Source organism: Cryptomeria japonica, chromosome 11, assembly GCF_030272615.1.
Source record: "Cryptomeria japonica chromosome 11, Sugi_1.0, whole genome shotgun sequence".
Lineage (NCBI taxonomy): Eukaryota > Viridiplantae > Streptophyta > Pinopsida > Cupressales > Cupressaceae > Cryptomeria > Cryptomeria japonica.
The window spans coordinates 526,904,435-526,916,666 of NC_081415.1; positions in this window are offsets into that span (position 1 = coordinate 526,904,435).

Genomic DNA, 12,232 nt, shown 5'->3' on the forward strand with positions numbered 1-12,232 from the left:
ACGTTCCTTAAGAGTTTGAAATTATTTCACACATTTCTTTTTCCACTCAAACTTCTTCCCTTTTTGCTAAAGAGAAGTGATAGGATGAGCTATCCTCAAAAAATCCTTCATAAAAAAATTATAATATCTAAGCCAAACCCATGAAACTGTGAACACTCAACACATTAGTTAGTGCTAGCCACTCTGCAACAACCTAAATCTTAGAGGGATCCACTGCGATACCCTAACCAAAGATAACATGACCAAGGTATTTCACTTCTATTTAGAAAAACTCACACTTAGCCAAATTTGCATACAACCAATTATCACGAAGACACTACAACACCTAATGCAAGTGCTCCTCATGTTCTTCCATAGTTCTTGAATAAATCAAAATATCATCGAGAAACACTAGAACTAACTGGTCAAGGTACTTGTGAAAAACCCCATTCATCAAACTCATAAAAAATGATGGAGAATTAGTCAAGCCAAATGGAACAATTGTGAATTCATAGTGTCCATAACGAGTACAAAAAGTTGTTTGATGAATGTCATCATCATAAATGGAAAGTTGATGATACCCCAACTTAAGGTTAATCTTTGAAACAACCTTAGCTCCATTAATTTGATCAAATAGATCATCTATCCTTGGCAAAGGACATTGGTTCTTCACCGTCACCTTACTCAACTATCGTTAATCAATGCACAAACGAAGGGATATATCCTTATTCTTTACAAAAATAATAGGTGCTCCCCACGAGGAAACACTAGGATGAATGAACTCCTTAGCCAACAAATCCTCTAGCTACAACCAAAGTTCACTCAACTCTTGAGTGGTCATCTGATAAGGTGCCTTAGAAATCGTCGAAGCTCCAGGTACAAGATCAATTTAGAAATCAATGTCATGCTTAGGTGGCATGCCTGGAATCCTCTTTGGAAACACATTTGCATACTCTCAAAGAGTATGACGTCTGTCAAGAGATACCTCCCAACTATCATCCTCATCTATGTCATTCATTGTGACAACAAATAATTGACATCCTTGATGCATATACTTTTTCAACTACATAGCTGAGATCATACGCAGGGAAATGGGTCTCTGAATCGCTAATATGTCCATACTCCTATTAGAACCATCTACACACTACACCGTCTTATGCCATCAATCAATGTAAGCCTAGTGTGCATCTAACCAATCCATTCCCAAAACGACTCCATAGGATCCCAAAGGAAGAACTCAAAGATCTATAATGATGGTGAAGACTCCTAAATCTAGCATGAAACCATGAACAATAGAATATACAACCACCTTAGAGCCATTTGCCAACTCTACTTGCCACCTATCTTCTTTTCTTGCTATCGCTAACCCACATCTCTCAAATAGGGAAGGGGAAATAAAAGAATCAAAAGCACTAGAATCAAACAAGACAAAAATGGGAATATCACATAACAAACCTGATGTCTTAATTACTATTCCCCGTTGCTCGACTTGGTAGTTATCAATCGCTGAAAACACTTGATGAGATCTACCAACATCTCTTACTGTGGGCTCAAAAATAGATATTCTCTGACTAGGTACAAAAGTGGTCCTCTGAGGATAATTAATTGCAATGTGACCCTGTTGATCGCATGAAAAACATCCTCCTCCTCTACCAAAATCTATACCTTTGGAAGGTGCATTGGACTCTTGAACACTATCTCTAATAGAGAACTATGGTGAACTCTAAACATAATGACTATGATGATTGTGCTTATTGTGATGCCAATTGTGATCATTTGATGACTGAAAACCTCTTCCACGAGCATGCTGAAAGTTCTGAGAGTTCTTCTATTTCTTCTAAAATTGTCCTCCCTTCGAAGGTGCTGAAAAACTCCTATGAGGTTGTGACACCTAAAACTGATTACCTCTTGCACTAGAAGCTGATGGAGGGGCACTACTCACCTGAACACCTGACTTACCTCCAAGAGCCAAGGTTAGGTTCTCCTCTATCAACCGTGACTTCTTGATCACAACCTCCATAGACTTAGGTTTGAAAACTTGAACTCCACCACTAATGCGAGAATTGAGACCCCACACAAAGTGTTGTACTAACAGAGCCTCATCATCTAGAATATTCACATACTGCTTAAGCTGATAGAAATGGTGTTCTTACTGCTCCATGAACATAGACATCTAACGCAAATCATGGAACTCATCTTCTCTCCTTTGTCTCCAATAGTTAGATAGGAATTAAGCATGAAACCTCTTCAAGAATATTTCCCATGATACTGAAACATGTTTGAGATGAAGCTTCTATTTCTCTATGCGCCACCATGTAGATGTGAATCCTTTGAGGTGCATGATAACACACCTAGCCTTAGTGTTACTACTATAAGGATGCATGGAAAAACACTTATCCAAATCAATAAGTCAAGTCTTAGCCTCAAATCTAGTGCTTGTGCCATCAAAAGTCGGTGGTCGAAACCTAAGAAGGTCCCACATGTGTCCAACTTGAATGGCATAATTATTAGGTGTTGTATTATTATGAGGAGGGGTAAAAGATATTTCCCTCTCCTTACGTTAGGACTAATGGGACTCCGCTCACTCAAGAATCTCTTGATGAGGTTATAAACGAGCAAGAAGATCTAGTAGTAAATTGACTAACTGAGGACCCTCTAAACCACCCTGTCGATTCTGACCCTGCTGCTCAACTCTATGGTCATTCTGATGATCAAGTTGTTGTTCCTCCTGATGAACCTTGGGTAAATCTTCCTAAAGATGATTTAGCTGAGTGCTATGATGGTTACCTTCCCCTCAACCTCTACCTTGAGGAGGCATCTTTGCTAACAACCAACAAGGCATGCATATAAGGCAAGGTTCATGAGTCTAACTAAGCAAGAGAGAAAAGAGGGGTTGAACCCAAGAAATACAATCAAAGGCACAATTCTACAAAGATAGCATAACAGGTCCATATGAAACCAAAGTACCCAGTGTATGAACACGGACTTTGATACGAAGTTGTAACACCCTGCTAGGGAACCCCAAAGTAATAATAACTAATAAACCAAAACAAATAGAAAATATATTTTTAAAAAAGGAAACATAATATATCATCCATCTTTTAACTCTATACAACACTAAGTAAATGCACTACATAATTTACATGAATTACAACAACGTTAAGCAAATACTTTATCACATCTCATAACAAAACTCTAAGGGTTCCCTAACGTTGCTCCTAAACAACACTAACTATCATTCATTAATCATAAAACTCATCATATAAAGGTCTATGTTAAGTTCATTTCAAAGAACCAAATGAAAGATTCCTATGACAACCTTCATAAAGAATAAGAACATATAATACACATGAATACACTCCCTTACAAGATATCCTTTAATACAATGGCAACTATCATAACAGTACTATTACAATCCTTTCCACTTGGAAAATTCATTTACAAATATCCTTTCAAATATTAATACAATTATGCAATTACACATTCTTTACATTTCTTATAGAAGATACATAACTAATACATTACAAAAGAGAAACCATTTGCGTATGAATATAGAATCACTGGTGGACAAGGTAAGATCTGTCCAAGTATGCACAAAGACATGACATTGCACATCATGCTAGCTCCAACATCTCTTAAGACAGACAAGTCTTCCCAATGTCATCCTCAGTCTATACAAGCACATGAGGCCATTATTGGGCACAAAAAATTATCTTATTAGTGTGTGAAACCCAGCCCAAAGTTTTATTATTAATGTTATCACTTATTAATCTACTCTCCTATGGGTTACCATGGCAGCCACTTAGGGCCTCAACCCCCATAGAGAGCCACTCCCCCCTTCACGCACCTAGCTATCTTAACACACAAGGTACAAATATAATTCACTCCAAAATAAAATGAACCAACATGAATCCAATATCAAGCTCAGTTTACATAACTAAAATATGTCTTTCCATGCAAGACCCTAACAACAAGGGTTAAGTCATGAAATTGAAACTAAAGCATAAATCACTGAATCTTTTTGCAACCAAGCATGAGAATGGGAAAATAAACATCAATCCAATCTAATAGGTTTTAAAAAATATGGAAAAACTCAAAATCACATGAAAAATAGAGTAATGGATCTACACAAGCCTCTGGAACTGATCGGAAACAAAACAAAAACTTACAACTTAATTGAAACCCTTAAATAATGATTCTGCACATCCATTCAATCATGTTGTGCATTTTTTACATCTTGATACACATATGAGTCATCCTTATATGCATATGTTTTGTAATTCTGCATATATACACTCTATTCTTGCACATACATGACAAAGACTGCTTGCCGGAACAAGAAGACTTGACACTAAAAATTGTGTAACGAAAAGACTCCAAGAAAAAATATAATCAAAACCCATTTAAGAAGGGTCTAATAACCTTCTAAAAACACTGATAAATCAAGCACATGGATTCATAGAAGAATTTCAATCAATAATTAAGTAAAATCGAACAACTAGAATACTAAATCCACACACCTGATTTTAGCACAACATAGTCTTCCAAAACATAAATTAAATAGCTGATTTCAAACTATAAATTCAATCAATAATATATTTCCATACCCCCCTAACAATCCATTTTAACCAATATTGCAAATTACACTCAAATTAAGACTGGGAAATATGAACCTACTTGGAAACCTATGAAGAAAGATAGAGAAGAGAGAGGAAATTTGCAGATGAATGCCAAACCACAAATCTTTCTCAAATCACCAATAAAATATCAAGAAAGCTCAAAGAAACCAATCCACATTTCAAGCAAACTAAAAAATAATCTTCATTCAGTGCTGCAAATCCTTCTCCAATCCCATCACACAAAAATCTCCTTCAAAAACTCTTCACAAAATTACAAACACTAATGTCAAATAATTCTCATAATGAATAAATAGAAATCAATTATCTAATAAATAAAGCTCACAAAAATCATGCACAAAAACCCTAATTAAAAAATTATAAAAAATAACATTAAATAAATAATATTAAATTAATTCCAAAATTAAAATCTCCACAGAAAGAATTAAACAATAATAATTAAATATTAAATCGCTAATTAAAAATCCCCTAAAAATAGTTAACTCCCACTTGACAACCAAGAAAAGAATAAACAAATAATTTGTTGGTGTAAATAATTATTCATCATGGATATTATTACACCTTACTTAAGTTTACTTAGGAAATGCATCTCATAGTAGTTTGGGTATGAGATACTTGGGTGTTTGTGCCACATTGGGATAGTGTGTGTAGGAGAATTTCCACCTTTTATGGTGTGATCTTGTTACTACTCTATCATATCCACTTATTGCAGAGTGATAATTCCACCTTCGGTGGGTGATCCACCTCATGTGGAATATTTTATTGTTTCTCCTACCTACCACACCTATTTCCTACCTACCCTTGTTTCTTATTGAGCCACATGTCATGTTTGTGTGCTCACATATCCATATAGCCTTTCCTATATATGTCGACACATATTCATTGTATGTAACAACTATTGATCTATTTTTGATAATTTATCTATTGATGAGAATACAATTTATTCTTGTCCTATATTTTGTCTCTATATTTTGTACTTTTCATTGAGCTCTTGATCTTGGCAAAATCTCACATGGTATCAGAGCCATTAGAGCGTCATTGATTCGTCCTTGAGAGGCATTATTGCGACGTCAAGAAGCAGATATGAGTAGAAGCATCTTTTGGAGGCATCCTAGACCAAATCCAACCTCGCCATTGTGTCCGGATGGCCGTTTCCATGAGTTTTGAGTATAAATTCGGCCTATTTTGGTGAAAATAAGATTTCGGGCTTGGAGGAAAATTTTTGCCGAATTTGGGCAGTACGGTTTAATTTTTTGCAGGGCCACCATACCGGGTCAATCATCGGCTCTACCTGTCGACCGACCTCCCTCGCTGGCGACCCCAATGTCTTCTCGTTGCCACTGCATCTCCTGACGACCAACTACATCTGCCCTTGTTGGCCCCTCGGTCGTCGACCTCCTGCCGGCACTGGCCTCCCTGCAGCCCGCTGACATTGGCTCCCTCTAGCGACCAACAGTCTCCCGCACCGGCCGCAGGAAGTCTCCTGCACCGGCAATCTTCTGCCACCTCGACCGCCATGTCATCAGCAACCCCTGCCACATGTCCAGACACGTCATCTGCCACGACAACCCCTGCCACGTGACACATCCGACCTACACAGTCAGCAACCCAGTTGTCTACCACATCAACATGCCACGTCAGTGCCACTTCACCAGTTTCGTACGCCACATCACTTGACCGTACTACCACATCATCCTTTCCGGCCAACCAGATCGCACCATGTGTCAGTCCGTACTTTACAGACGCCCAGTCAGTAGGGAAGTGAAGTTTTCATGACAGTCATACAGACGTAAAATTTAACCTTGTGTTTTGATGACATCATCATTTATTTTGAAAAATTGGCAGGGCCCCTCTGTTGAGCCTTTTGATTTTGCAGTTCAACTTCAAATGGCCATATCTTGCTCATTTTTGCTCCTTTTTGGGTGCAAGTTTTTTTGAAATGGGATAATTTTTCGTGTACTTTTTCACGGTGGAATTATTTTCTGATTTTGATGGACAAATTTTTCATAAATCTTAGTTTTTGGTGATTGTCGCTGTCCAATCCCCGTTTTTGCAACTTCCGGGACTCCGTTTGGGCTCATACAAACTCCTTTTTAGGTGCCGTTTTTTTTTTAAAGTGCATAATGTTTTGTCTACTCTCATAATACACTATCAGTTTGCAGCAATTTTGGGTAGAAATTATACTTTCAGCATATGGTCTTTTTAATCAGAAGTCCACCTTGCCATTGTTTGCAAGTGGCCTATTGTACACACACTACATATTAAGTGCCAAAATCATCATTTGGGGGGGGGGCTACTTTGATTGAGTGAATTTGGGGGGGTATCTCTTGTGCTTTTGTGCTCTTGTGTTCTTCCTTTTTCTACTATGGGTTCTCCTAAGTTTCCTCTCTTAACTCCTCATAATTATGCTACTTGGAAAATTGATGCATGGAGTAAACTTATGGAAAAAGGACCAACTCATTATATTGATGGAACTATTGTTGCTCCTGTTGATCCTAAGGCTGATCCTATTTTTTACTTGGATTGGCTCACTAAAAATATCATGGCAATTGGTACCTTAAGAAAGTATGTATCAAAGGATCTCATTTTTCATATTGAGAAATGTACTCTAATCAAGGATGCTTGGCAAAAGTTTCAAGACTTGTATGGTCAAGTTGATGAGATTAGAGGATATCATATTGATAGTGATCTCACCATGTTAGATCCCAAGAAATTTAATACTATACAAGATTATGTCACTAAGGCAAAAGAGTTGATGGCACAACTCAAGGATTGTGGCATTAATAAGAAGGATACTCAATTGATCTTCAATTTGATGGGCAAACTTCCACAAGAATATGCAACATTTATTTCTAGTTTCCAAACCCATAGGATGACAATGGGTTCAAGCTACACAATGCCTACATTTGATGCTTTCGCCGAAATGTTGATGATGGAACAAACTAAGTTGATAAGTATGGGCATTCTTAAGATTTCTAAGTCTCAAGCATTAGTGGCAACTCAAGGGAACAAAGGAAATCAAGGAAATGACAACTCAAACAAGAAGAAATGACAATCAAAGCCTAAGTACAAAGCATCACCTTCTCCACAACAAGGAGATTCATCCTCTTCCAAGAGGGACAATTCACCAAAGAGGGATATACCTACTTGTGCCTATTGTAAAAAGGTTGGTCATGAGGAGTGTCATTGCCATTCTAAGAAGATTGATGAGCTCTCACACATCCTCAAAAAGAACAACATTGATTTTCCTAATGCCTATAAGAAGGATGATTCATAAACTTCCACTTCCTCTCATTCAAAAGGGAAAGGGAAAGCATTCATGGCTTCTACAAGTGGGAAGACTCACATCATTGGGACAAGAAAAGGAAAAGCTCTTTGTGCTACTACAAGTCATGATTCAGGGAGATGGCTTCTAGATTCAGGGGCTTCTCATCATATGACATGTTCATAGTCTATGTTCTCTATATTTGAGCCTTGCACCATGCCGCAAATTTTGATGGGTAATCATACATACATGGATGTGATTGGGAAAGGGTCTATTGCCATTGGGGATAACTCCTTCAATGATGTGTTGTGTGTACCCCATTTGACAAACAATCTCCTTTCCATCTATCAAATCATACATGGCACAACAAAGAGAATTGTGGAGTTCACACTTGAGTCAGTTTTCATTAGAGACTTGGAGACTAGAGCTATCATTGCGACTGGGGTGGTTGATCATGCATCTCGGTTATACTCCTTTTCATATTTTTTTGATGATGATGATTTCACATATGATGATTCTACACATGATGATCACACTTCTTGTGATGGTTCAGATTTTGAGGAGAACTTTGGGTACTTGAACTTGGGGATTCTCACATGTGACCCCGTTCTTGAGCCTTGTGCTTCATCTCCTCCTATTGATATCACATTACGTATTGCACCTGATGATGCAGATAGTGTGACAGTTTTGCCTTCTTGTGATTTAGTGCAATAGGATATATCTTGTCTTCCAGTTTCATGGGATGATTACTTGACAACCATTGTAGGATTATTTGTGGAATCCTACATTGCAGATTTGGGAGACATCATTGGTGATACTCATCTTCTCTTTGATGAAGACTATCCTTCTTCGATTGTTGCAAGGAACACTCTGACCCTCTTGTTCATTCTCTACATGATCATTCTTTTGAGGTTGATATGATTGTGGATACTTATGTACAATAGTTGGAGGAGCTCTCTTTATCCTTTGAGGAGACATGTGAGTCTTTGGCTATTGATGTACATTCATCTCCACTAGATCTTAGAGTGCCTTTTTCAGTAGTGTGGAGTAGTTTACCACCTTTGGAGGGGGTATCTTTCAGCATCGACATGGGGACACTTGAGCAATTTTCAGAGTTTCCTTTCATCATGAGTTTTTTTCATACATCTTCCCTTCATGATTGGGAAGACTTCATGGATGCACCTTTGGTTTTGTTTCTTCCTAAGGGGAGGAATGTTGTTCGACGTTTGTGGAGCAGTTTCTTCATACTTCATCGAGCTTCTATCATTGGTGCAGATTCTACATTGAGGGGGAGCTTCCTAGCCTCTCTTCTTCTCTCATATGGGGGGGGACTTTTTCCTCACATGGGATTTTTTTCAAAGTTCTCTTGTATAGTTTTCATCTCTCTTTTGGGGGAGGGTTTTTCCCATTGGGTTTTTCTCTCTTTCCCCACTTTGTGAGAGATTTCATTGCATTAGTTTGCATGCATTTGCATTTGTACATGGGTACCTAACATGGCCTCGTAGCGGGAACCCATCTTGCATTGCTTAGTTGCATTGTAGACCTAAGTACATTCCCCTAAGTTGCACTTAATAGGGGGTGTTGGTGTAAATAATTATTCATCATGGATATTATTACACCTTACTTAAGTTTACTTAGGAAATGCATCTCACAGTAGTTTGGGTATGAGATACTTGGGTGTTTGTGCCACATTGGGATAGTGTGTGTAGGAGAATTTCCACCTTTTATGGTGTGATCTTGTTACTACTCTATCATATCCACTTATTGTGGAGTGATAATTCCACCTTTGGTGGGTGATCCACCTCATGTGGAATATTTTATTGTTTCTCCTACTTACCACACCTATCTTCTACCTACCCTTATTTCTTATTGGGCCACATGTCATGTTTGTGTGCTCACATATTCATATAACCTTGTCTATATATGGAGACTAATATTCATAATATTCATTGTATGTAACAACTATCGATCTATTTTTGATCATTTATCTATTGATGAGAATACCATTTATTCTTGTCCTATATTTTGTCTCTCTATTTTGTAATTTTCATTGAGCTCTTGATCTTGGCAAAATCTCACATAATTCGTTAATTCCAACTAAAAATAGGACAACTAGTTCCACCAATATAGAACAATTAGTTCCACTAAAAATAAAATAAAATATATTTTTCACTCTAAAAATATGACATGCACAATAATTAATCAATTAATAAATATTATCCAACAATAAGAACATATTTATTTTTGTGAAAATACAATTAAAACAACAATAAATAATAATTTATTATTAATTAATTTATAACACTCAAATTACAATTAATATCAATAATTAAAATAACATAAAATCCAACACACTCAAATAAATCATAAAATAATGCCTATATCAAAACATGACTTATCATTGGTAATAAGGTGATCATATATTGACTAGACGACACATTTGATGGGATAAAATAAATACTAGATAATTGTCCCTAGGTTAGGATAATGGCTAGGGTTAGATACATTTTGGGCCTTGTATTATCTCCTGTACCACCATTGGGATTTAAAGACATGCTCAGATCCGCCTGACTAGGTGTAGTCGATGTCTAGTACTTGCAACCTACAAAAAAGTGTCTACAAACATACACACACACATCTAATCTCATCTAGTGAAAGGAAATCATGACGTCGTATGGAGCTCATGAATGAATAATATAAAATCATTCCTTTCACCCCAACCCCAAGAAAAAATGTAGTAAAGATCTATCATGAACATAAAATCCATAAGCATCAATATTATAAAATCCAAATAAAGCCTGAGCATCATAATGAATCGACAATATAGAATCCAATTCATAAACGTACCATCACTAACATCAATATATCCATCTCAAATAAAGCATAACAATAATCATGTCCTGAAATATGTAGGCATCATAAAATACTTCAATAACATAGATCATATGAATGCATCCACACACACAAACCAACGAAATAAACCACACATAATGAGTCAAACATAGTCTAACTAGTCAAAGTAAAAAGTATCTGAAGCAAAGCATGGAGGGGTACTACAGTTCTTCCCTTTCACACCCACCTCAATTATCATTTCCATCCATGCCTTATCTTGATCGTTCACTTTCACCATTTTCAATTCCTTGAATAATTCCAACACATTCTTCATTTCCACCATATGTAACATCATTTAAATCAAACTCAACCATTGACACATTATCACACTTTCTATGAAATTCATAACACCACCCCTAGCATGAAATGAAACCACAGAGAAACCAACATGTTCATCTACAGATGCATTTCACTCCACATTACAACAACCACCAACTTTTGGATCAATCAATTATATACCAGTCAATCCACCTGTTGGTCCAACTTATTTATACGAAGAATGACATGAGATGAGAGATACAATTAAAAACTTATAAAGTGGAACCTTGAATGAATGAAAACAAGTTAAAATTGAAGATCTATGGCCGTATCCATTTGATTGTAGTATAAAAATAATACATTTTCCTTCTAGATTTGAAATACCCAAATTTGATATATATAAATGAAAAGGAGACCCCTAAGATGTTGTCAAGGAATTATTTATGGCTTTTCAAGAATTCTCCTTAGTAACCTATACTTGTGTAGACTTTTCCATCAAAACTTAGGAGGCCAAGAATTGGAATGGTTTATGCACCCAACTCTAGGATGCATCAATTTTTTTGGTAACTTATTTGATATTCATAGCATATTTGCCTTATAAATTGAACGAGAAATCATAATGTTAGATCTGTGTAATGCTAAGTGGTAAAATGGTGAAAGATTTGTTTCCTATTTGCAACGATGGTGAAATTTAGCAAGTGCATTTATTTAGTCTATCCTTGAAAAAACAACTTGTTCACATCTTTGTCCAAAATATCAACCAAGAAATGGCTTTTCATCTTCAAGTTTGTTTTCCATATTCTATGAGATCATAGAAAAATGAATCATCATTGACAAGGCTCTTATTTCAAATTACCTAGTCAAAATCTTTATGAAAGACAATCAATCAATCTAATAACAAACCAAAGTTCTAGGCCAAAAAAATGTAGTTGATGATGGGGTAATTGAGTCAAAGCACATTCAAGCAATATATTCCCATTTTAAATAAAATTTGTTCAAAATGTCCAACAAGCTACCAATGAAACTTTTCCATTTGGACAACCAAAGTCAAATTCCATTCCCAGACACAAATACACATCTTTCAGAGAACTAATGAAGGTTATGTTTTAAAAATTGGTAAAAGCTAACATGAGCACATTTATTGCTACCAAACCATTTGACGACAATAAACCAAAGCCTCATGGTACAAAGATAATGATTA